The sequence below is a fragment of the Ochotona princeps genome, chromosome 1 (genome assembly GCF_030435755.1).
Source record: "Ochotona princeps isolate mOchPri1 chromosome 1, mOchPri1.hap1, whole genome shotgun sequence".
Lineage (NCBI taxonomy): Eukaryota > Metazoa > Chordata > Mammalia > Lagomorpha > Ochotonidae > Ochotona > Ochotona princeps.
This window is the reverse complement of record NC_080832.1, coordinates 16,683,861-16,710,871: the sequence shown is the minus strand read 5'-3', so window position 1 is coordinate 16,710,871 and position 27,011 is coordinate 16,683,861.

The following is a 27,011-nucleotide window of genomic DNA, read 5'->3' as shown; positions in this document are numbered from 1 at the left end:
CGCCCCACAATGGATATCACCAACTCTCCGTTGGATCAGTTGTGTTCCTGTAGCCATTTGTCTTGTTCAGGTGTCTATTGGTCAGACTTCTAAGTACCTGCAACTTTTATCACAAGTTATAATTGGGTGATTTATCAATGTCACGCATCTCGTTCCGCAACAAGAGAGCAACACCGAGATATTGTAGCGTTAGTGTGCGCACCTGGCCCCTACCCACCCTCTTCCCACTGCAAATGGCATTTCTACATCTGTTACTCCATGACTTGCCACGAGGTCTTGGGAACAGCCTCAGCTTGCCCTTGCACTTTGTTGACCCCCAGCCTTTGTCTTCAGGGTGCATAGATCATTGTTGCATAAGCTTCTTTTTTTTTTCTTCCTTTAAAAATCTGAGAGCATTCCAAGTCACTTTTTGTGGTTAAGAAGTATGTGTATGTGCAGACACACCTGATGTCTATGTTTTCTTTACACCTTTCAGTCTGACCTAGGCTAAGCCAGGATAGAATTTGAATTAAAGGTAAATATTTCTAACAGGTCTTTCCTGATGTTTTAAATACGTATTTGTCTTCATTGCAAAGGCAGAGAAGGAGAGGCAGAAAGATCTCCCATCTATTGGTACACTCCCCAGATGGCTGCAACAGGCGGAGCTGAGCTGATCCAAAGCCAGGAGCCAGGAGCTTCTTCTGGGTTTCCCATGTGGATGCAGGGTCCCAAGGCTTTGGGTCATTCGCTCCTGCTTTTCCAGGCCATTAGCAGGGAGCTGTATGGGAAGTGGAGCAGTCGGGACATGAACTGGTGTCCATATGGGATCCTGGTGCTTGCAGGGTGAGGATTTGGCCATTGAAACATCAGACCAGGCCCCTAATAGATGTTTTAATAGAGGCTGTCTTAAATTCAGTCTTTGTCCATCTTTGCCTTTCCCCAACAATGAAAGTTGCTGACTAGCAGTGACCACTCCCACTATCCTAAACTTAGGGTCAGGCGCCTCTACACTGAGCCGCTGGCTCCCTGTCCAAGACCTACGCCTGATTTTCTACCACGCCTACCTAGCCTGGAAGCGCACATAAAATGTTGACATTTCTTCTAGATATAGGTTTAAACCTGCCGGCTCAGTCCAACCACCCCACGCCTGCCCCCTGGTGGTAGTACTGAGCAAGCTCCAGTCTGTGGCATTCTGTTGCTTAGGCCACATACTCCATTGCAATCCAGAAACCCAGAACTATACCTAGGCCTACCTTTGGGGGGCTCACAGTAAAGACCCTCAAGAGCTGATCACCAGTCCAGGCCCACCTCATCTGGTCTCTGCCTCCTTTCCAATCAGCATCACTTTGGAGTGTAGCCTCTTATGGGAGGATGTGAAGTCAAGGACAGCAGTGATATGACTCATGCAATGAGAGACGTCCATTTCTCTTCCCACTTATTTAAGAGGATCCATGGCCCACTGCTCATCAATATGATGCTAAAAGGAGTCTGCTCTGCATCTTCCCGAAAAGCTTCCTGACAGCCAAGAACAAATTTATGGGAGATGGTTTGTCTTCCTCCCCTGGACTTATTGTGCAGGTGCATGACAGAAGCCAGAAGCTGTAACAGCTGTTTCTTGTCTGGAAGTTCAGGATGACCTCAATGGCAGAACGTAACTGACTGCGTGATGGAGCAAATGCTGGAACAATCTGAGCTGCTTAGGAGATGACGAGCCTCCTAGAGGGTTAGGCTGTATGCAACAACTCTTCCTAATAATGGAAATCATGACGATTAAGAGAGTTGTTCAAAAACTTTGTGGAAAATTGGATTTTAAAAATAAGCTTGCTTTTTTGCAGAAAATTTGGGAAGTCCAGCATTGCTCTTTTGTAATATGCAATCTCCATGAACTTCCTCAGGACACCTTGTGTAATAATGATCATGGCATTCTGATCGCCACACATTTGACCTCAAATTTTATTTCTCTAGAAAATGATCAAGATAATTGTACTTTATTTTTTTCTTTTGCGGATGGATTGGAAAAAAGATGTATTTTCTGATACAGCATGTTAATTTTGCTTCTGGATTCCTCTCTATGAAACCCAACTTCCCTGGATTCTTTGTCATGAAAATGAAGAAATGGATAACTGCTTTTCCCCACCATAAGGAAACTTACTGAGCACAGTTGATAACAAAAATAAATCCTAAATAGCGAATTAAGGTGTGGTCATTTGCCTTAACGCTTTTAATTACCAGTATCAAATGAAGTTTTATTTGAGTGTTTAAGAAATGCAGTCTTTTTCTGCTAAGCCCAGAGTATTGAACGCTTAGTTAATGGGCACAATTCCATTCCTATTGCAGAGAAGGTACCGAGCATGGTAGCTTTCCATCCCAAAGCAGAAGCCCTGCAGGGAGTCTGGCTTCGCAAATGCACGTACTGATACCCATGCGCATTTCCCATTAATACTAATAGGACCTAATGTGAACCTGTAAATCACCTGACTTTTGATTCAGTGTGGATCTGATGGCAGATGATGATTCAAGAGGTACTCACCAAGTCCATTTGTCTGGGAGCTATTTTTTCAGACACCTTCATCTCACAGCTAGCGCCTCTCCCTGTGACTGAAATATTAATCAGAGGCTGTTTCTTCCTGCTCCCCTCTCGTCCCCTGCTCAGAGGAGATGAAATAGAAACAACTACCTGACCATGTGCTTCTGGCCAGGTGGAAAACAAATGAGGTTATACTGAGCGAAATGCAATAAGGACTGGGCGAAAAAGAGCTTGCTTGTGCACAAGGTGTGTGTCACCCAGCCATGCTCTTGTATGCCTGATTCGGGGAAGACGTGAGGGACACTCAGGCAATGCAGGGGGTGTTTCTGCACCTTCCTCGGGCAGGTTGCCTCTTTCTAGCTCTCCAGCCCCCGGTGCAGGGTTCCAGAGATCAGCATCAGACAGCTCCTGCCTCCTCTCTTCCAGGCCAGCATTTGCCGTCTCCTCTGACCTCGGCTCTCCCTACCCCTGCCTTCTCCGCCGCCCCCACCCCTACCATTTCCCTCTCCGTGTGTAACTCTTACTTTAAAATAAATCATCTTTAAAAACAAAAATCAGAATACTGTGAAAACAGCATAATTTCTTTCCAGATAAATGTTAGAAGTCATTTGGTTCCTTCCATATTCCAAGAGAGTAAGGGAATCCTTAAGAGTTACTTGAATAGTAACTTTTAGATCCAGCATGCCTTAATCACCCATAACTATGTGAAATCGTTCAAGAATTTTAGCGTCCACGAAACCTTTCAAAATTACTCTGCTTGAACCCAAGAGAACATTGGGAATAAATTAAACTTCAGTTAACAATAGTTGTGGGTGTGTTTGGTCAGGTAGGGTTCCTGCATCTCTGTCAGAGTGCTTGGGTTTCAAGTCAGCAGCCCAGCCTGGCTCCTGACCCCGGTTTCCTGCTATTACAGACCTGGGAGGCTGTGCTGATGGCTCAGGTCCTTGTATCTCCACCACTCACATGGAAGTTCTGGCTGCCGACTTTAACCTCAGCCCAGCCTTGGCCATTGCTGCCATGAAGGGAGGGAATCATTAGACAGGTGTGCTTTCTGTCTCTCTCCTCTCTCCCTCTTCCTCTCCCTCGCATTCCTGCCTCCTCCTCCGTCTCCTCCCTCCCTTCCTCTTCCTCTCCCTCCCTCTCTCTCTCCTTTCTTCCTTTGTGTGTACTTGTATCTGTCTTTCTTACTCTCAGGTAAATAAAGGAGGCTCATGCTAATGCCAAAGAAGGGTAAATATAGGCACAGAGCAGGTGGATGACTCAGCAATGACTAAGAAGGACCATGAGGATGGAAGAAAATTGGTTTTAATCCACAGTTGTTAAGGGGGGGAAAATAGGTCTGTAGTTATTTCTACTCCATGTCCAAGATGCTTTGGCAAAACCAGAATAGATGTAAGGCTGCTTGTATTCTGGAATCATCTCTCATTATTTGGATACTAAGAGTTTTGCTATAATAATACTCGGTTATTAGATTACGGGTGACGTTGGTGGTGTTAAATAATATAAAAATGCCTCAAAAAGTGAATGGAGGAGTGAGCATGGTGGCATAGTAGGCTAAGTTGTCACTTGGCGCACCTGAATCCCATCTGAGAAAGCCACTTTGAATCCTGGTTACTCTGCTTCTAATCCAATTCCCTGCTAATGTGCCTAGAAAGCAGCAGATGATGGTTCAAGTATTTGAATCCCTGCTATCCATGTGGAAGACCTGCTGTGGCTCCCGGTTCCTGGTTTTTGTGTGGCCAGGCTCCAGTTGTTAAGGCCATTCAGGGAGTGAACCACTAAATGGAAGATCTGTCACTATATTTCTGTTTTTTAAAGATTTGTTTATCTTCGTTGGAAAGTCAAATGTATAGAGAAGAGGAGAGATAGAGAAAAAGATCTTCTGTCCACTGATTCACTCACCAAGTGGCCGCAATGGCCGGAGTTTAGCTGATCTGAAGCCAGGAGGTTCTTCCAGGTCTCCCATGCAGGTGCTGGGTCCCAAGGCTTTTGGCCATCCTCAACTGTTTTCCCAGGCCTGCAGCAGGGAGCTGAATGGGAAGAATGGCTGCAGGGATTAGAACAAGCACCTGTATGGGACCCCAGCATGTGCAAGGTGAGGACTTTAGCCACTAGGTTACCAGGCCCAGATCTGTCTCTCTGTATTTCAAACTTAAAACATTGCTAAAGTTAATGGAAAATAGATTTAAAATGCAAATGAAAGCAATAGTTAACCAGTGAAGACACTGGCCAACACACCCATGTTCTACATCTGAGTGCCTGGGTTGGACTCGTATCTCGCTCTGACTCTTGACTGTCTCTAACACAGACCATGGCAATCAGTAGTGATGGGTTAAGTCATAGGGTAGGGAAAAGACTGTTCAAGGAAAGTCTTTGAAGGAACATTCAAGGAAAAGACCAAATATTAATTGAGGCATTTAATGGGTTAACTCACACACTCCCCATCATAGCGCTACTTCCTATGTTACAGTCAAAGTCAGACAATTTAAAGTAAGTTACCAGTGATGGAACAGTGCATGAAAAAGCTAAAGATCACCCCCTGTCTGTCCAGCATGCTCCTCCCATGACCCCACTTGACCGGTGTAGCCATGAGAGCTGCACAGGTGGCTTTTGGCAGCTGACGTCAGTCATGGCTGCTGCTGTGCCTCTGGAAGTGTTGGCTGTCAGCCATTCCCTTGGTGCCAGAGCCGCTGTGGAATGAGGAAGATAGCCCAGGAGTGCTGGCCTCAAGAGGACTGGCGGCGTCATCGTCCGGCACACCTGAGCAGAGCTCAGGAATGTCCGCTCTCATCTGCAGGGAGAGCATTGTCTTCCCAGTGAACCTTCTCACGTCACCAAGAGTAGTTTTGATAGCTCCTCAGGAGCATATTGGGTTGCAGGCAGCCCATGGACTGGGGCTGTGTGGCCAGAAAAGCTGGAGAATTCAGGACAAAGCTAAAGAAGAGAGAAATCTTTGTCACGCACAGCACCTGCCGGAGGGTGGGTAAAACGGAGCTGGACCACAGTGCAAATGAGCACAAAGGTAGGAGAGGCACCCCTGGGTGACAGTTTCACTGTGGCACCAGTGCCAATGCCAAGAGCAGGAACATGTGGGGACAAGCTGGGTTCATGATTCAACAATGACTAACAATTGGGAGACATCTGCATTGTTCCCAGCTCCTAGTCTTGGCAGGGCCCTATCCTGGCTGTAGCAGACACATGGGGAGTGAACCTGCAGATAGAGGAATTCTCTCTCTCTTTTAGTTTCTCTCACCTCTTTCTGCCTCACAAATCATTTTTTCAAAATGTTTTCATAAAATAAAGCTTTATCTTGGTAAAAAATTAAAATGCATGAAGTTTATGCATACTATATATTTCACTAGTAGAAATATATTTCTTGTATCCCAAAGCTGGAAGTTGCTATCTATCTGTTCCAAAGGAGTCAGACAGGGAGCTGTGTGAGGCAGCCGTGTCCGCATCAGCTCACTGGGTCTTCACAAAAGTCTTATGACACACATATGTATTTCCCTCATTTTATAGAAGAAAACATAGAATGAGAAGGTGTGTGTTTAATCAGGTCCCACATCACACGGATAATAGCAGTGTGAGGCACAGGCCGAATGTCTCACCACCCACTATGCTGATGAGGCACTGGGACAGCATACGATGCCTCAGGGCCTGGCGCTCCGTGTCTTGGCCTTGGTACACTCCCACAGGTGATTTGATTTTTATTAAAAGAAAAAGCAAAGAAAAGCTAAGTTGGTGCTGCCTGTCTGCAGGGAGATCTGGCAATGCTGAGTTGAGACGCAGTAGGAGTTGTTTTCCGTGTTATTTTTAACCAGCTGTTTTGAGCTGCTGGAGCGTTTGCAGTTCCTCTGTGAGCACCCCGAGGGCCTGGCTGGACCCTCTGCACCCGAGCAGGAGGGAGGCTTGGCAGGCACGCCCTTACCTATCACAGGCTCAGGGGGGTCTCAGTAACAGATAGGAATCTCTGCTCTCACCATTCAAAGGATCAGTACATTTTCCAGGATGAAATTAACCACCAAGTCAAGTTCAACTTGAAATAGTGAGCAGTTCAATGGATAGGATGCGGTGATTTCCTCAAGATGGAATTGGCATGGGTGCCAACAATTCTCCATCTCGTGTGTGTGTGTGTGTGTGTGTGTGTGTGTGTGTGTGTTGGGACAGGATGGCAGGGTAGAGTAGAAGCAGATACAAGTAGGTATTCTGTTCTCTGAAGAAAATTACCCATTCAGATGGCATGACTATTTTTATGATTCCTTTCAGGTTTTTGTTTTGTTTGTTTTTGACCTCTCTGTGCTCAAAAACAACCAGCTGGTCAGTCCTGAAAGCAAAGATCTCATGACTGTGCTTTGTTTGTTCTTGGAGATTCTGGGTCTCCTGGACAGATTTCTCGCCATCATCTGCAACAGTAACACTTGCAAACCGCTGCTAAGGCCCAACTCTACAGAGCCTCCAGCTGCCTCCGAGCTGTCTCATTTATTTCCCCACTGCTCTTTTGATTTAGTAGGGTTCTAAGTCGTTATTTTCTCAAACCTAAATGTTTCCTAGTCTTTTATGTCTCTGGTCTGATGGTTATGATAACGTGCTCCCAAGAGTATAAACCTGGAAGTGATGAATAGGGAAAGTGTGTTTGTCATTAGGCTGCCCAGAAAACAAGGTCTTTCTCAGAATTTCCGGAAGTTGCTAATGGCGGCTTTGTTTTTACATGATTGCCTTTATGACGGGCCTGTCACTCCTCACCAAATGCCGTGTGTTTGGACTGGCTTTTCTCTGACAGGGGTATCTGAGGCTCATGACACTGGGCTTGGCCCTATTTCTGATTTGTGCATTTGGTAATTGATAGAAATTGATGGTGCATGCATTCTCACATGAAGTTAAAACATAGGCATTTGCTACCAGATGAGGAGATTCCCCCTTCCCACAAATTAATATGTAACATCGGGTGATAAGTGCAGTTTTAGCATAAATGGGTAAGCTCTTAGAACTCTGGAATGAATCAAAACTAGGTTTGGATCTTGAATTCATCACTTCACATCTGACCATGGGCAAGTTACTTTCCTTTCTGCCTCACTTTCTGGGATTAAAAATAGTATTATCACAAAAAGAGAGAGAGGTTTTGAAGTTTAGTTGAGCTTACGTGTTTGCAGAATTTGAGCTGTCATTAGCATTGTCTGTCATGCTAACAATGGCTTCCCACCTCTGTTCTCCCACAAGACTCTCTCCAGCATTGTTTGGGCCTAAATACAAGTAAGACCCAAGATGTGCCAAGATGTATATTTGGTGTTTCCCCCAGTTCCAAGATGCCAGAGAATTGGCACCTGGCAGAGGGAAGGGGACTTTTGATGGTACTTTACATCAGAGGTAGTCTCAAGGAGGTCCCATTAGAAACAGCTGCTTTACCTTTACTCTAACAGTAACATTTGAGCAAATGCAATTAACAGATGACTCTATTTTTGTTAAAAAAAAATAATAATAATAATGTTGAAACCCATGCATAGCTTTTTCATACCAACATTTTCCAGGAACTTTTCTGTGACCTCTTATGCAGCAGCCTGTAGGGTCTCCATGTGCTTCTGCTGAACCAGAGAGAGAAAATGATTCCACTCGTTGCAGTAGCTTGTAGCCTGGTCATTGGCCGTCTCTGCCCAGATCCAGTGCGTATCACTGGTGGGAAGGGTCAGAACATCTTTCCAGAACAAAATATTCCATGGAGTCAGTGCACACATTGCAGAGACACCTGAGTTGGCTGCGCTCACGCATGCTCACCTGGCTCTGCACGGTTGAACTGCAGACCCCAAGGGCTTGTGCCAAGTTAGCAGCAGGCACTGTCGAGAAGGGCTGCAATCCTGCCCTATGGGTCTGTCTTACATGATTTTGAACCTAAATTCATTAGTCTTTTTCCAAATGGAATCCAATTTTTAAAAAAGGAAGCAGAAAAGCCAGTCACTATTCCTCCTAGTCTGGCCACAATGGGCACGTCTTCATTTCTTGGGAAGTGTGTAAGATGGGCATCAAGTGGAAGCAAGGTTCTAGCAGAAGGGCGAGAAGTTGGTGGGGCTCACTATTGCTAAACTGTCCCCCACAGGGCCTCTGCAGCCAGGCTGTGCCAAAGCTGATGCTGTGGTCTCTTCTGTTTGGGATGGAGCTCTGGAGGGGAACGGCTGTGCTGAAGACCCTTCAGGCTGCCTTCCCTCGTGGCTGCCTATGGGGAAACTTGTGTTGGCTTGAAACATGTAAAGCTAGATTCTCAGGAATAAATAGCCTTGTGCACTCTACTCTAGCAGGCAGTGTGTGAGTGACTGGTTACTGCTGGTGACGAATTATGGTGTGCTTTCCACTTGCGGAGCACACCCAGACTGCACACAGCACTCCAATGTGTAATGGCACAGAGCTGGAAGAGCTGGCAGAAAATCCTCAGACAGCAACAGCCACCTGTGCCTGGCTGCCCCGCGCCCACCAATGCCTTCTAATGTGCAGCCATGGATAGGAAGCTTGCCGAATGTGGACGACATGGAAGGGCAGGGGTGGGGGGAGTCGCAGATTCTTTCCCCACATGCTTTGTTTGTTTGTGGTTTCTTGTGCTCGAATAAGTGGGGCTCTTAGTGTCTATTCATCTAGGCATCTTTATTATTCTATGACTGAGGCTAGAAAGGAAAAAAATATCATGTTTATTTGATTATTTACAGTAGCAAGTGATGTTATAATGCCAGGACAAGAAACAAAAACAATGGATTGGAGTCAAGACACAACACAGAGGCTCACTCGGATGCCTCCATAAAGCCTGCTGGTTCTGGGGTACCTCTCAGAGGAAATAACTGTCCCCCTCGCCTGGTTAGGGAAGGCAGTGCCAGCAGAGCAAGCAATCAAGGTTTCTGTCCTGAAGCTAGTCCCTTGGGACACTGTATGTCTCCCATGGCCTCATTTGGAGCCTCTAATATCCCTCATCTCAGTTATAAACACAGTGGGAGCATCACTCAGAGCCCGGTTAGAGAATCAGGGCAGGTGTGGGAGGTAGATGGAGTCCGCCATGATACAGTATTGACCTTTGGTCCTGGCTTAGAGTCCACATGGCCTCTTCTGCACCCCACAGCCCCACCCAACACTGCACTGCAGTAGAGTGCTGTGCCAACTCAAGCAACTTCCTTAACCTCTGTGTCTTGTCTGTAACATGGGGAAAACAGCATTCTTAGTACAGGACTATATAAAGATGGCTACAGCAGCCAGGGCTGGGCCAGGCTAAAGCCAAAATACTGGAATTCTATCCAGGTCTGCCTCATGGGTGACAGGAGCCTAAGCCCTTCAGCTGTGTTCTCATTCTTTCCCAAGCACATTAGCCAAGGTCTGAATTGGAAGTGGACCAACCAAGACTTGAACTGGCATTCATATGCAATGTCAGTATTGCAGATGGTACCTTAACCTATGCCACACCAGCTGCCCAAAGCTCTGTTTGGTGTTTTGTTTTTAAAGATTCATTTATTTTAATTGGAAATTGAGATTTACAGAAAGAAGGAAAGACAGAGAGAAAAATCTTCTATCTGCTGATTCACTCCCCAAATGGCTACAGTGGTCAGAGCTGAGCTGATTCCAAATCTCCCACGCAGGTGCTGGGTCCCAAGGCTTTGGACCATTTGTTATTGCTTTCCTAGACCACAAGCAGTGAGCTGGATGGGAAATAGAGCAGCCAGGATATGAACCAGCACCTGTATGGGATCCCGACACATGCAAGGAGAAGATGTTAGTCATTAGGCTACTGTGCCAAGCCCCCAAAGACTTTTAAAATCTAGGCAGGAATAATACTATTTGACAAATCTGTATGCTCAGTCAATGACACTCATTAACTGAATGTCAGTTATTGAAGGAAACGGCTTTATCAAACTGCCATTTCTCATGTCCACAGCAGCCCTTGGGGTATTGCAGCATTCCAATCCCCATTTTACAGAACAAAAAGCAGAGAGTTGTATCAGATCATACAAGGTGTGCTGGAGGCAGGGTTCAATTCATGACCACCTGAGCTAAAGCCTGTCACCCACGAAAACCACGTCAACTTCGTAAACCTACGTGCCTCCAGGAGACAGCACAGGCAGTTTGAAGGTGCTAGTAGGGCAGCCCAGTATTCCTGCCTCTAAGGCAACACATCCAGGTTCTGGGGCTCTAGTGGCTCAGGCAGCCCCCATTTCCAGGCCAACAAGCACCCCAGCACCCTCATTGGCAAGCCAGATCCAGGGCTAAGTGTAGCGGCACCATCAAGAGGGCACTGCACACACTCTGCTTAAAAGTCAAGCACCTTTGAAAACATCTGCTTCAAATTGTGTGCCACTGATTGAGAGCAAAAACAAATTGAGCTGCCAAGCAACAGGGGAGGGAGGAAGGGGAGGAAAGAACTAGTGACAAACAACGAGTTCGCACGTTGCCACAGATGGTCACAAAAAGAGCCCGGCCAAAAAATCCAAAGGAGTAGTGACACAGGTTCTTTGCCAAAATTATTTAATGTTCCAATGTGAAGACTATAAAAGTATTCTTTTCTTAGTGAATGGCACAAACCTACATGCCTAGTGGGAGATCCTTCTAGTATGTTAACTCTGCCCCAGCCCTGCCATCCATGTGCCTCTCAGTGGAGGATAATGTGATGGACAGCCAAGAACTCGCTGGCTTTGTTGCCCTCACTTCCCTGGGCCTAGCAGGAGGAGGGTCAGAGCTGGCACTGGCACCTTGGAAGTCAGCTCCCCCCTCCTGCCCAGCACCTGAGCCAGGTCAGAAAATAGACTCCTGCTGGTGGTACTCTGGTAGAAGTTCTGCTCTGGACTTTACAGGTCATATGGATGGTGAGAGGCCATGCAGGCATTCAAATCCACACAGCTTGGAGTTGCTTCTCTGTGATGTTCGTGTGACACTTATCTGACCATGACTACGACTAGCATGCCTGCCTCCGAAAGCACATGTTTATCTGTTTAATTTTAGAAATTTGTTTAAAAGGTAGAGAGAGAGAGACAGAGAGTTCCCATTTGCTGGCTGGTTCACTTCCCAGATGTTCTCAACAGTGAGCACTGAGCCAGGATGAAGCTGGGAGTCAGGAATCGGGGTCTCCCATGAGGGTTTCATGTACTCAGTCCCTTGAACCATCACCTGCTTGCTATCTCACAGGATATGCATTAGTGGGAAGCTGGAACCGGGAGCAGGGCCCAGCACCACATTGCAGATGTCACAATATGGGATGTGGATATCTCATGCAGCCTCTTAGCCACTGCACAAAACACCCAGCTCAGAAAGCACTTGTCTATCCTGTCCTAAAAGAAGACTCCATTTTTATAAAGCCCCCTCTCTAACAATCAGTTTTTTGGTTACTACATTGGCACTTTCATTAGAGTCTCATGAGGACTCTCATTTCTTGGTCCATCTTTCTTTCAGAAAGACCTGCCCTACATAATCAGGCTAAAGTACATACAACTTCCTTAATGTCCTACAAATCTATTTAATTTTCTTAACATTTTTTTAAAGATTTATTTTTATTACAAAGTCAGATATACAGAGAGGAGGAGAGAGAGAGGAAGATCTTCCGTCCGATGATTCACTCCCCAAGTGAGCCGCCACCGGCCGGTGCGCACCGATCCAAAGCCTGCAACCTGGAACCTCTTCCAGGTCTCCCACGCGGGTGCAGTGTCCCAATGCACTGGGTCATCCTCGACTGCTTTCCCAGGCCACAAGCAGGGAGCTGGATGGGAAGTGGAGCTGCCAGGATTAGAACCAGCGCCCATATGGGATCCCGGGGTGTTCAAGGCGAGGACTTTAGCCGCTAGACCACGCTGCCAGGCCCAATTTTCTTAACATTTTTAAATGTTTGTGTTTTTTCTGATGGAAACTCTAGATGTAGAGTTTGGTCCCATGATAACACAGGCTGTGTTGCCTGGTCTTGTCTCCCTGTTGCACATAACACAGACTGGCATGTAGCTGGTGCTCTGCAACTAGACATCAAATAATGAATAAATGATACATGTAAGATACAAAGACAACCACAGGGAAGAATCTCACTTTGCCTGAGGGAGAGTTGCTCTGACATGTTCTGCCCCAGAGGAGGAGAAGAGGCAGAAAATGTGGAGCCACGATCAATAGGACAATACAACAGACCAGGCTGAAGAGCTTGAACTTTATTCTGAAAGCCTGGAGAAGACATTGAGGGTTCTGAGCAGAGATACATTATCTCATTTGCATTTTAGAAAGGCTACTAGGCATACTAGTGTGGCCAAGCACAACAGAAGGATAAACTGAAGATGAGTTTAATTAGATTAAACCTTAAAATTGAGAACGAAGAGGAGTCCATCAGGAAAACAGAAAGTACACAGAGCTTTGTTTAGTAAGTCTGTTTCTGAAGCTCTCCCTCAACACACAGTCAAGGTGAAAGAGCATAATTCCATGGACGAGTGAGAGGCTTGGCTGTTTGGGACACCTGCTGGGTTCCTGTGGCCGTTCTCCCCCAGGTTCTTGGAAAGAACCAAGCTCACAGGTCCAGGGCTGTCACTACTGCATGTGATGAAAGTACTTCTCTCCTGAGCTAACAGGGTGGTTCTAGACATGCCTGTGCTGGGGGGATTGAGAAAAGAGTCATTGAAGTCACTTCCTGTGTTGTGTTGGTAAGGCGCAGACTCCCCCTGGCGGTTGGGTAGATGATAACATCACTCTGGAATCCACAACTGAAAGCATATTTAGGGAAAGATGCTCCGTTTTAGTCAAACGGAATTTGAAGTGAAGAATAAGAACACTAGAAATCAACATATGAGGTCTAGTTGATGCTAAGAATATAAACAAGGTTCTCAGGGAAGAGTAAATACAGATCCATGAGGCACCTTGAAAAGAGGCCTTATGTGTTCAGCTTTTTTAAAAACTGAAGATGAAGAACGTTGGTAGGCCTAGTGCAGGTCTCAGGAGAGATGTGGAAGACAGAAATTTCTCAGAGGAGCAGCACAGAGGGGTCAAGGTGTGAAGGCAGCCAGGAGAGTGCCGAGAACAAAGGGGTAATTAATAGAGGCATCTATGGCAAAAACAACACAGGGCATGACAGAAACATACACGTGGGATTGGCCCTGCAAAGGGTGCCTCATCTAAGCCTGGGAAAGTGTCTCTAGTAGTTCTTATTTAGAAGATAAGTTCTCTTGTTTTAAGCTATTTGTCCTGCTATTCCAAAATAAAAGAGCCTGGGACATTCACAAGGAACAAGAACTTATTCCTCACACGTCTGGAGGCTGACGAGTCCACATTCAGGGTGTGAGCCAATGTGGGGCACGGCAAGGGCCCCATCGCTGATGCCAAGAAGGGGCCTTGAATTCTGTGTCCTCACGTGGCTAGAGGGAAGGAAGAGAAAGAATGAATGTGGTGTCCTCACTTAGAAGGAACGCTGGAGCGTCTTGGCTAGGTCCCGTCAGCCCCCTGCTAAGGCACTGATTCATTTGTAAGGGCTTCGTGGCTTAGTCACCTTCAAAGACTTGCGCAAACCACCCTGATGGGAACTGTTTCCACGTGAATTTTGGAGGGGATGCACACATTCCAATCACAGCAGAGCTTTGATACTCCCACCACTACCCATCGTAGGGAACATATGCTCAGATACAGAAAGGAGAGATAACAGTCTCAGAAGTGATTCTTCAAAGTCTCTGAAGGCAGAGGGACCATGAGAGCGTGTGGTGGATGCTCCGCTCTTCAGAGCTACAACATCCATTCTGTGGTTAGCCTTTTAATCGTGGCCAATGGATCCTATTGCCAATAAACCATGTCTGTGTAGTTCACCATTAAAACAAAATTCCTCTTTTTTTCCCCAGTGATGTGAATTTAATTTATTGCCATTTATTAAAGCTACTTCCTGGGACTTGAAAATGCTTTCTAAATGTTCATTTCATTTTTACATTCACAATCCATCCCTTTCAACACGCCTTACTGCAGATTGAATTGCTTGCTAAATTTGAAAGAGATCAATAAATAGCAGCAGAAACTACAGGAGGCCATTTCATTTTTTTTATTATTAACAGACCCAATAAATCTAAGCCTATTTTCTTCAAATAAATCAGCTGGAAATAAAAAAAAAATTGCTTGTGGGCAATTTACAAGGTTAAATCTAAAAATAAAATTTTACTTTCGTTTTCAAATGGTATTAACATGACAAAGCCTCAGAAGAGTTTGGTTGGTACTGAATTTATGCCTTCCATTCGTGCAAATATCTTTTGCATAGCTGCATATAAGAAAGTGAAACAGAACAGAGTGAGCCTAAAAACGCAGTCAGCAAAAAGTCTTCTGTATTTAAAGGTTTTTGGAGGTGCAGATGATGTCAGGTTTTTAACACATTTGTCTAGGAGCGCTTCCTGTTGAAAGTGACAAGGCTCCCTCAGATACAAGAAGGAAACAATATGGACATAATAGTCTTACCCACTTCCCTATAGCCCCTGAACCTTTTTTACCGTAACTAACTATGTAAGTATTATATAAATTTAAAAAAAAAAGAAAGAAAGTGACAAGGCTTCTGGAAAATTCTCTGCGGCTACTGAAAGCAGCAGGACAGAGACTGGCACGTCCAAGGTTGATTTGATTTGATCCAGACATGTAGTTGATACCGCTTGAGCTGAGGCCCAGAGCCTGATTTTCCCTTTGGTGAGCTGTGATGGTTATGAACAGTGATTAATTGGCTAATTAGAATTTCAAAGGGCAGTGATAACAGTGGTGAGCAGAAGGAAGTGACAGAAGAAGTTCAAGTCCATGACCGCACTTCCCGCGACTGAACCGCTCCTTCCCCTCTAGCTCTGCTCTGCCAGGCTCTTCCCGGGTCTCCAAGCTTTCCTCTTTCCTCCCCTCTCCCTGAATACTCTCCTTCATCTACATCTTTTTCACTCTCCATAAAATGAAACTGATAAGTAGCTATCTTTTCCTTTACAGAAAGTTTTCTTTTTGCTTTTCTTAAGTTCAAAAACAGGTTGCTGCTTGTCCCCTTCGGTCCCAGCCTAGCCTGTGGTGTTTGTATGGGACACCTGGATTTTGTCTCATCTTCTCCACATCACTTGACTAGTGTCTCAAGTGGGTGGCCAGGCGAAGGACGCCCGTAGGCAGCTTAGGAAGAACTTGTTCATCCAGATAAGTCAGCAGTTAGAATTTTTCCCAGACACAATCAGTATCACTTCATCAGTAGTCATACAACACAAAAACTATTTCACAAATTTTCTTGCTTGCTTTCATTAAAACCAAGAATCAGGACATTCTTCCTTTGGTAGGGAAGTGATGGTGCCTCCTCTCACCACAATCTCCCACCCGGGGCCCCCACCCTGCCTTGAGAAGACAGCCAAGCTCACCTCATGCTGTGTGAGCGTCAGCTTGTTTTGACCCACAGAAACTGCGGAGTTGTTGCACTGAGAACTCCAACTACTTGAGCTCCCGACTCTTGAAAGGACAACAGGTTTGTCAAGTTCATATCCAGTTATCCTTACGATCACGGCTGTGCACTCTGTGCGATCCCCACATGCGGAAATGCTGAGTGTAGAAAACCCTCTGCCTCACCTTACACGTGACAGGGCGATCGCGTGCCAGGTGTGCACCTCACCTTACACGTGACAGGGCGATCGTGTGCCAGGTGTGCACCTCACCTTACACATAACAGGGCGATCGCATGCCAGGTGTGCACCTCACGTCTTTCTGCCCTGCTTTTCCCCGAGCACATTCCCCCCTTCCAAGTCTGTCACAGCCACCTTGCCTCTGTTGCACTGATCTCTCTGCTCACCATTCTCATCTACATAATGAGGATAATAACACATTGCAATCTGATGCCCAGATGAAAGCCTACTGAATGTTCTTAAATGCTATCAGAGTCTGCAAATGGTGGAAGTGTCCTGGGTGTGGTCAAGGCATGTAGGGCGGTGATCCTTGAAAATTCCCTCAATGAGACCCAAGAATCAGAAATATTTTTGAATAGCTCAGTGGTTAAGAGCAAGACAGAAAGAGCCAGGCAGTCTGAGTTCAAACTCCAGGCAGCTGCTGACTAGATGGCCTCCACTCTCCGTTCCCCAAATGGAAAATGTGGGCCTAAGCACGCCTTCCTCAGAGGACTGTCGCTAGGATGGCACAGTGAATGTTTACAAAGCTCCCAGAGGAGTGCCTCTAAGGTCACGTGCTGTGCACATTCACATAGTCACACTTCTGATTAGGCTAGAAGAAAGGCCCGCCTTGTCTGTAAAGGTGCTGTGCTGATCCTTGTCGCTCACAAACCGGGGGAGTGCAACACAAAGAAGCTTCAGCAAGGCAGGGCCTCGTGGTGCAGGCCATCCCAGCTCACACGGAGCGTAAGGTCGGTCTGCTGCTCTGGCTCCAAAAAATGTTCGTTCCTGTAACTCAGCCGTTCCAATTCTGATTGCTATATAGAGTTATGTTGTATTAGAACATTACATTTATTTTGTTATGAGGAAGAAGAAAATATGAAATGATAGAGATCTGAGAATATTTTTGCCACTGCATAAAGTAGAGCAGGGCCCAGCGCCGTGGCCTAGTGGTTAAAATCCTCGCCTTGAACACACCGGAATCCCATAGGGGCGCCGGTTCTAGTACCAGCAGCCACACTTCCCAGCCAGCTCCCTGTTTGTGCCCTGAGAAAGCAGTCAAGGACAGCCCAAAGCCTTGGGTTCCTGCTCCCGTATGGGAGACCTGGAGGAGGTTCCTGGCTCCTGGCTTCAGATTGGCGCAGCACTGGCCGTTGTGCTCACTTGGGTAGTGAATCATCAGACGGAAGGTCTTTCTGTCTCTCCTCCTCCCTGTGTATCTGACTTTCTAATAAAAACAAATAAATCTTTTTTAAAAAATGTAGAACAGGGCCCGGCGGCGTGGCCTAGCGGCTAAAGTCCTCGCCTTGAAAGCCCCAGGATCCCATATGGCCGCCTGTTCTAATCCCGGCAGCTCCACTTCACATCCAGCTCCCTGCTTGTGGCCTGGGAAAGCAGTTGAGGATGGCCCAAAGCCTTGGGACCCTGTACCTGCATGGGAGACCCAGAAGAGGCGACAGGATGGAGCTCCTTGGCCCCACGTTCAGCCTGCTCAGCAGTGATCATCATGGCCGTCAGAGAAGTGTAACAGCAGATACATTCAATATTCAATATTCACATTCTCTCCTTCTTTTTCTCTCCTTCTTCAAATAAATTATTAAGCAGATGAGCTGGTACAAGTCGATTTTGAAATTTAAGCATGGCTCTTTCATAATACACATTTCTCCTAAACGTTTTAAAGACTGAATATATGAATGCAGAGAATATATAAGTTGTTACATGTAAAAACCTTGCTGGTGTACAAACAGGTGACCCAGAGCTGTCTCCTCTAGGACGGGACAAGGGACACTTTTCCTTCTGCAACAAGGCACAGCAGCAAGGAAGGCAGAACGATGCTGCGGTTGCCTCTGACATGTTCCACCTGCAGGCCTGAAAGGCACGCAGGTGGAAACAGACGCTGATGCTCGGTGCAGAGCAGACCTGTGGTTTTAGGCCCAGGAGAGGCTATTCTTCCACCCACTTCCACCAGGACACACACTGCAAACCCTGTTTATGACTACGTTCCTAATTGCTATATGACAATGCTTATGGATGGATTCACACAGAAATGGTGTTCTAAAGAATACATATTTAGCTTTCTTTTAAAAAATGTAATGCCCTACGATTTATCCTTTGATAATGAATGTTGAGTCGCTAGATAACAACCCAATGAGTTTGTTACTGCCTTTCTCCACTTTCTCTCCAAAAGAAGAAATCTTTATAAATATTCAGCAGCTTTGACTATATCAGAGTGACCAATAGAACACTGCAAAAGAGAAATAAAATATTTGCAAGACAATTGGCATTTCATATTGAGAGAAAGCTGCATTCTGACCGCAATGCTTTAGCATTTTTGCTTTCATTTTATTTCAAAGTAAACCCAGTGGAGAAACTGTAGTATAAAAGAAAAGACAGTATGAAAAGGGACCCATTTCCCCTCTCATCTCCATACATAATGTATGCTTGTGGGAGAGCTCTCTGAGGGAAACAAACAGGCAATTGATGGCAGTAACTATTCTCTATTTATTTCAATGATAAAAGCAAAAGACTGGACTCAACAGCAGATTTTTTATTGGGAAACTTAAAAGGAAAAGTAGGTTAATTCAACACTGTGTCTTAAACAGCAAACTTGTAAGTACTTTTTAATTTAATGTGATATCACTACATAATTAAGTTAATGTAACACCGCTATGTATTGAATTGATTTGAAATTTTTGGTTTTTTTTTTTTTTTTTTTTTTTTGAATAGCAGAGAGAGAGAGAGACCAAAATAGATAAACAGAGAGAAATCTCTCATCTTCTGGTTCACTCCCCAAATACCACAACAACCAGAGCCGGGCCAGGCCAAAGGCAGGAGCCATGAACTCAGTTCAAACCTCTCGTGAGGTTGTCAGCGACCCAAGCACTGAGACGTCATCAGCTGCCCCAGGATGCGCACCAGTGGAAAGCTGGAGTTGGAGCTGGAAACAGAACTTGAGCCCAGTTACTCCAATCTGAAATGTGGGTGCCATAAACAGTGTCACAACTGCTGTGCCAAGTGCCCACCCCAAACTGACTTTTTAATTGTAGGAAATCCAGATACTTATTTCAGCATGAAGTTTGCTAGTCCTGTAGTTTCTTTTTTCCTGAAGTGAAAACAACGACAATAATGAAAGCTGTGATGGGGCCTGCACCCCTATGGGTGCAGAGTTAAGTTCCAGCAGCGCCACTTCTGGTAGAGCTGCCTGCTGATGCAAATGGAGAAGCAGAGAGATGACCCAAGTCACTGGGTCCTGCAGTGCTGTGGGAAACCCAGAAGAGACTCCTGACTTCTGGCTTCCTGGCTTCGGATCAGCCAGGTTCCGGCCATTGTGGTAATTCGGGGAGTGAAGCAGCAGATGGAAAATTCCTCTGTTTCTCCCTCTCTGTAATACTGCCTTTCAAATAAAAATAAATGAATCTTTTTAAAACCGTGACAACCATAAATGGAGTAGGGACGTGATTTTTATCTTTGCTCCTTTATTCGTGCACTTAATCCTTTAGGACACTCATCATTTGGGTGGCTTTGTATCTACTTTTATTTGTGGGGCACTCCAGGGTTGGACAGGCCCACAACTCAACCTTGGTGTCTTCTTTCTTCTGTGACTTTGAAGTCATGCAAGGATCCTTTTAAAGGTTGTTTGATCAATCGACTGATTGATTGATCAATTGATTGATCGATTGATTGATTTGGGACAGACACAGAGAGATCTCCTCTTTGCTAGCTCATTCACCAGGGCTAAGCTAGGCCAACGCCAGGAGCTAGGAGCTTCATCCACTCTCCCACATGGGTGCAGAGATGCAAGCACTTGGGCCGTCCTCCACTGCTTTCCTGTGGGCCCTCACTGTCACTGTGGCTTCTCTATGGTTGCAAGCTTACTGTCACTGGGTCAGGTGTCTCATTCAGAATGTCACCTCAGTTCCAGCGGTGAAAAGAGTCCATCTCTTTCCTGTTTCATCCTTTTTTTCTGAGCCGGGAAACCACCTACAAAAGCCTATGTTAGATTTCAAGACTCATCAACAAGGATGGGGGTCAAAGCATTTGCCTAACAGCTGTCACTATTAGGGATGCTGGGAGTATTCTGATCGGTTTCGAGAGTTCAGATTACCTGCTCAATTCTATAGGAGAATGGGAAATGCAAAAAAAAAAAAAAAAATCCGGAGTGGTGAGCAGGGAAGGCTGGAGTCAATGCTGTGGTGTCAAGTGGTAGATACATGGCTTTCAGGAAGGCACAGGCCGAACATAATTGCTGGTGTCACTGTAGACCTCTAAGTGTGAAGTGCTGGTTCTGAATTCTTCATTGGGGTTCTAGCCATTGTAAGCCTTTAAAATGAACAACCCAGCATGAAAACACCGCCTTGCTGTATCTGCCAAAAGAACTGTCATCAGAATGATAGGCATGTGAATGTTTTGTCTCCTTCCTCCATTGGAATGGGAGTTTCCCCAGGAGAGAAGGGAGCGTCTGTGTTGTGCACAGTTGCAGCACACAGTAGGCACTTTGGAAGCATTTACTGAATAAACATAGAAAATTGCAAGTAGGATATTGGATTCTATCTCCAGCCAGAGGGCAGAAATCACAATTTTGAAAGTCCCTGTGTTTTACGTTGCAAGCCTAACTGTACACCCCTGCACCTTTTTATATCCATCAGTTCATTCCAGCCTCTGGAGAGGGAGACTCCCGTGGCAGTTACTGTGCCTCCTCTCTTTCAAGCTGGATATGTGATATCTAAGCTCCACAGAGAAGAGATTTGCTTGTGCCAAATTTTAATCCATCCTAACTGTAGAACACAGGCAACTCATCTTTGAGCACCACAATAACACATAAAAACACAGACACAACACCCAAGTGTCACACCACTCCTGGCAAGAACGAAACAGGAAAACTGCACTTGCATCAAGTATTGCATTTCAAGCTAATGTCGTAGGATTTGAAAAGTGCAGCATCTTATGGTTATGATTCATTCGTTAAACTCTAAACATATGATTTGCAATGCTCCTGCAAAATCATGAATAACTGAAGAAGACTGGGAAGAAGTACTCGCTCCAGCAGGGTTTTTGATACTATCTATTTCAATTTATTTTAGAATAAATACATGATATAGTTTTCAGATATATAATCCCTGAAGGTGTTAACATTTAATAGTATCTTAATAGGACTGAATATTTTACTTATCTGTTATTTCTAATACTTATTCTGCATCTTCAAATTCTAAAACTATCTCTAAATTCAGAAGTATCGAAGAAATCACAGTTCCTCCTTTTAACTATGTTATGGCCTAAATAAATGCTGAGACACATACGTGAAAAATTAAATTTCAGGTTGAGATGACTAGAACAAGCAGAAGTTATAAACAGAAGTTTGTAATAAATAAAATAAGAAGCAGATTCTAGCACAGATTAGCAGAGAGTGGCCACTGAAAGAAGTGGCATTGGTTACAAGTTTGTCAGATGAGTTTTGGGAGGTGTATAGGAAGACTCTAGAAGCCAGTGCCGGTGCATGGTGGATGAAGCTGCATCTCACATGGGCACCAATTTGAGTGCCAGCTGCTGTCTTCTGATCCAGCTCTCTACTGATGGCCTGGACAAAGCAGACAGATGAGACAGGTTCTCGTGCCTCTGTCCCCCAAGTGGAAGGCCTGAACAGTGATCCTGCCTCCTTGTGGCCATCTGAGGAGTGAACCTGCAAGCAGAAGCTCGCTCTGTGTGTGTGCGTGTGTGTGTGTGTGTGTGTCTTTCTGTGTGTGTCTTTCTGTGTGTGTATGTGTGTGTGTATGTGTCCTCTCTCCCTCTCTCTGTAACTCCAACTTCCAATAAAGACACACACACACACACACACACACACACACACACACACACACACACACACACAGGCTTCCAGAGACATTCCAGCCAGAAGCTGAGATCATGATGCAGCCAGCTGGCACCATTAACAAGTCCATGTTCAGGTGAGAGTTTTATGCTCCGCTTGTGTTTGACCTCAGTTCTGTCCAATGCCAGGTTTTTATCAACACTTGGAGAAAGACAGAACAAGTGCTTATTCAGATTTGTTTGTAATACAAAGGAAGGAGAAGCAAACTACACCAGGCAAGAAAGAAAGGATGAGAAGAGTTTTGCTTGGATGGACTGCCTAGTGGATTCTAAGAAGGAAAAAAGAAAATAATATGTATAAAACTCTTAACTTTGATTCAAGAAAAAGTACTGCCCAAGGACAAAAAACAGAATTTTTCTGGCTCCGCAACAGATCACAGGAAGAGTCTCAGGGTGGGTTGGTTGGTGATATGTGAGATTTCTACCATAAAACGAATGCAAATTATATCTCTTTAGGCTAAAACGTATTTATTTAGCAAACTTTTTTAAATTAGAAACTTGGAACAAAGATCCATACAGTAAAATGGAAGAATAAGAGTTCATGAAAATGACCTTTGTTTTTAACCACAAGAAAATGCTGTAAATGTATAAATAAAGCACAGGCCTTAAAAATGAAAACAAAATCCTACTGAACAAACACTGGCCTTAGCACAGCAGCATCTTGTGCCAAATGTTCATATCATGTTTTTAATGTAGTTTATATATCTAATGACAAATTTCTGTAAAGGATAACAAGTCCATATTTTCTAACAGATTCACAAACTAGAGCTACTAGCACCATAATCTAATTCTAAAGGATTTTGTAATAATAACACGTGTATAAGTTTTCACACCAACATACCTTCCTTTTATCTTAAGTATATAGCTGAAAATAGAGTGACTCAGATTTACATGACAAGAAAATCTCAACCAGTTTTCTCACGTTTCTGTACCATTTTACATACACCCACACTGAATGAGGTTTGGAATATCTCCACATTGTCATGAACACTCATCAATGTCTTCTTTGCTATCTCATTTTGGTTTTGAATTTGAATTTCCCCAAATAACAAATGATGTGATGTCCATTTTCATCAACACATTGGTCATTTGCCTTCTTTCAAATGCCATCTACTTAGATCTTTTGCCCAGTTTTATTTGAATTATTTGTCCTTGTGATTTCTGATAGTCATTTATATATTCTCAAAGCAAGTCCCATATCAGATACATGCTTTGCAAATATTTATCTCCATTTTGAAAGCTGCCTTCACGTTCCTGTTTGTACTGATCACAATTCCAAAGTGTTTAATTATATAAATCCTGGCTTAGCTATTTTTTTCATTTATTGCTTCTGTTTTTTGACATAGAAACAACTGCCTCATTGAAGGCCAAAAAGAGCTGTGCTTTCTTCCAGGAGTTTCAGTTTTAGTTGTTCATATCTATGATCTGCTTTGAATGAATCTTTCTGCATAGCAAGAGGAAGGAGTTGAACTTTATTCTTTTGCAAGCAGATACATAGTTTCTGGCAGGATTACCAGTTGAAGTGTCTCTGTTTTGGCCAATTAACTATCCTGGCTCCCTTGTAATCAGCAACTGACTGTGCATGTTAGGGTTTGTTTCTGTATTCTCACTTCTATTCTGTCGGCTTATGTGTCTATTCTAATGGCATTACCATACTGTTTTGGTTGCCAGAGTCCTTTACTAGGTTTGAAATTAGCAAGTTTGATTCCTCCACCTTTGTTCTTCCTTCTCTAGATGGCCTTGCCTAGTCTGAGCTCAATGATTTTCCACAATCAGCTTAAGAATATATTTTAGGGCCCGGCGGCATGGCCTAGCGGCTAAAGTCCTCGCCTTGAACGCCCCGGGATCCCAAATGGGTGCCGGTTCTAATCCCGGCAGCTCCACTTCCCATCCAGCTCCCTGCTTGTGGCCTGGGAAGGCAGTTGAGGACAGCCCAAAGCTTTGGGACCCTGCACCCGCGTGGGAGACCTGGAGGTGGTTCCTGGTTCCCAGCTTCGGATCTGCGCAGCACCGGCCATTGTGGCTCACTTGGGGAGTGAATCATCAGACGGAAGATCTTCCTCTCTGTCTCTCCTCCTCTCTGTATATCTGACTTTGTAATAAAAATAAATATAAAAAAAGAATATATTTTAAGAAAGTCTTCCATCCACTGGTTCACTGCCCTAATGTTCACAACAGCTGGAGCTGAGCTGATCTGAAACTAGGAGCCAGGAGCTTCTTTCCGGTCTCCCATGTGAGTGCAGGGGACCAAGGACTTGAACCATCCTCCACTGCCTTCCTAGGCCATAAATAAGGAGCTAGATTGGAAGTGGAGCAGCCAGGACACGAACCAGCACCCCTGTCCAGTATCTCCTGAGAATAAATCCTATCCAGTGACCTAAGCCTCAACCCCACACTATAATTATCTCGTATTTTACAGTCAGCTAAAATATAATATATATGACCTTGATGCAGTAGAAAAGATAGAGAAGGCATTCAAAGAAAGATTATAATATTTGTAATGTTTAACTTACAAGACAAAATGTAGCAATGAAACACAAGAAATGGCATTGGCTTAAAGTATTGTTGTAATGGAGAAAGTTATTTCAGTGAATTCTTTATTATTCCAGTCGATTACAGCCATGATAGAGAACCTCATTTCAGCATAAGGATGAACTTTCCACAGCTCAACTTAATTGTAATGAAATCATATTTTCTCACTGTGGTCCCTGAAAAGATTCAACAGAAACCAGATGACCTATTCTTCAGGGTTATTGCTGAAGAAATTTTACACTGAGTGAGACATGATATGAATTTATGGTAAGTGTACCTGGATGGAAATAAGAAATGGGTAGTATCACTGCCCATTAGCTCAATTAATTCCCCAACTGCATGAGAAGGGTACCAATAGTATCACTTTTACCAGATGTGGATTAAAACTCAGTGAGACTTAACAATTTATCTGGCAATATAGAATCAGAATATTCTTGAATCCAGTCTTGAAAATTCTCTTTGGCACCCTAAGTCCATGATTTGGACATGAGTGTCGTGGTAGAGATAGGAAAACGTCTCCTATATTGTACGCGGTAAAACTCGCACTGGCCCAAGGCGAGAGAGAGTAAAGTTGTTTTCGGAGTCCCAAACAATGCATGGATGCCGGCATGCTCTCCCCATCCCCGTCAGCACCCCTACCATATGATTCCAGCTCAGCTGATGAAAGCAGTGGTTTGTACTTAAGCTCCACCTGCATCTTAGTGATGTGCCCACTTTAATCACATCACTGAATTAAATTTTGTTAAAAAACAAAAAAATCTAAAAGGCAGCATATGTATGTGTGCATGTGAGGGCATGTGTGTAAATACGTGTGTGTGTGTGTGTGTGTGTGTGTGACCTTATATAATCTGGTGCCTTCATTTGGCCAGATGCAATCAACACATTGAAGGCAAAGACAAAATCAGAAAAAAAAACTCTCTAATGAAAAAAGTATCTTTTTACTATAACCTCCTAATGTGTCCAATTCAGGAAGGATAACTGTCATATTTTTCAGCATTGGTGGTTTCCACAGAGACATCAAACTGATCAGAAGCTGTATAATTTTTAAGTGTGTAGTGGTACCTGGATTTATATGTCTAAATTACACATGGACTCAGCAGTTTCTAGGATATAATAGCGTGCCGAGGAGCCCTAGGGTTGGTTCTTACACATTGTGATGAGTCAAACCCACAGCTCCTTACATTTCAGCCACCTTATTCAATGGGTCAGTACAAACTTGTTTCTAGCAATTATATTCAGTAAGTAGCAGTAGATGTAGATAAAAGGCTCATGAGTCATGCTCTTCGCTGACACAAGATCTCCTACACAGTGCAAAACAGCCTGCAGTTTCCCCTCTTGGCTAGATACCTGTTATTTCTAGATCCTCTATGTTAAGTTTATAGGTAGACAAAGTTAATCACATCCTGAAATGTTGCTAACAAGTAGTGAAAAAATGTGAAAGAGACATGCAGTGAAACTTTAGGCTGGTTTGATTCTCTTTGAATTTTAAAATTAATCTTTTCATTCAAATGGCTTCTAATGGCCTTGTTCACTCATTGTGAGACCCACAATTTGAAGCCTAACAAACTGATGTGGGGCCTCTGGGAATCTTCCTTGAACCTCGGGCTTTGCTCTTCTGTAGTCGCAGAGTGACTGGAAAATAATGGCATGCAGGATGCCATCCCAAACTCTTCCAAAGGTCAGAGAACAGTGAGGCACACAAACCAAATTAATGAGATAACATAGTTTAGTTCACTTAATTTAAATCACAGGAAAGCAATTCACAAGGATGGAAGGCAAGCAGATGACCCTCTCCCTGAATTCTGGCTTATGCCAACTCCATAGGTGCTGCCTCTTTGTCTGCACTGATGACATAGATGTGGGACCAGCATTGAGGTTGGAGCAAGCAGCCCACAGGCAGAACGACCCCCGAACCAGTGACATGCTTTGGTTACATCAGTCAGATGCATGGACAAGCCAACCGTTTACTGAAGAGTGTAGGATTTTGTCTGAATTTTTTCAACATAGTCCATGTGAGGTCAGACTGGGACAAAATTAAGTGTTACCACTGGGTGTTTGTTCTGGAGTTAACTGTCAACTTGGAAGTACAGGATCAAGATTTACAACTTGAGATTTCTATCCATTTTTATCTACAAGGAATACTATTGTCTGTCCAGTCATTTATGACATTTACTCCATTTCTCTTTAGTAAGTGTTGGCATTCAGTAAGTGACTTTTTATCTATACCTAACACAATCTATGACTGTTGCCTAAATTATGTAGATACTAGTTGACTTACCATTTATGCCCATGGTTTCTTATGAATTTCATCGTGCCTTTTATTTTCTTGTCCTCTAGAGCAGAACTGAATGTTCTCAAGCAATATAGCACATTCACAATATAAGGGGAACTGATTTTGATGCAAATTTTCATCCCACATTCATCAGGAGACTAAGAATTGAAAATCACCTCACAGAGGCACTCCACTTTCTGTCTCTCTCATGGAGCTTGCTGGCCAAGTCCAAGTACATCCACTTTGGAGACTGTGATTATCAGTGGGCGTGGAA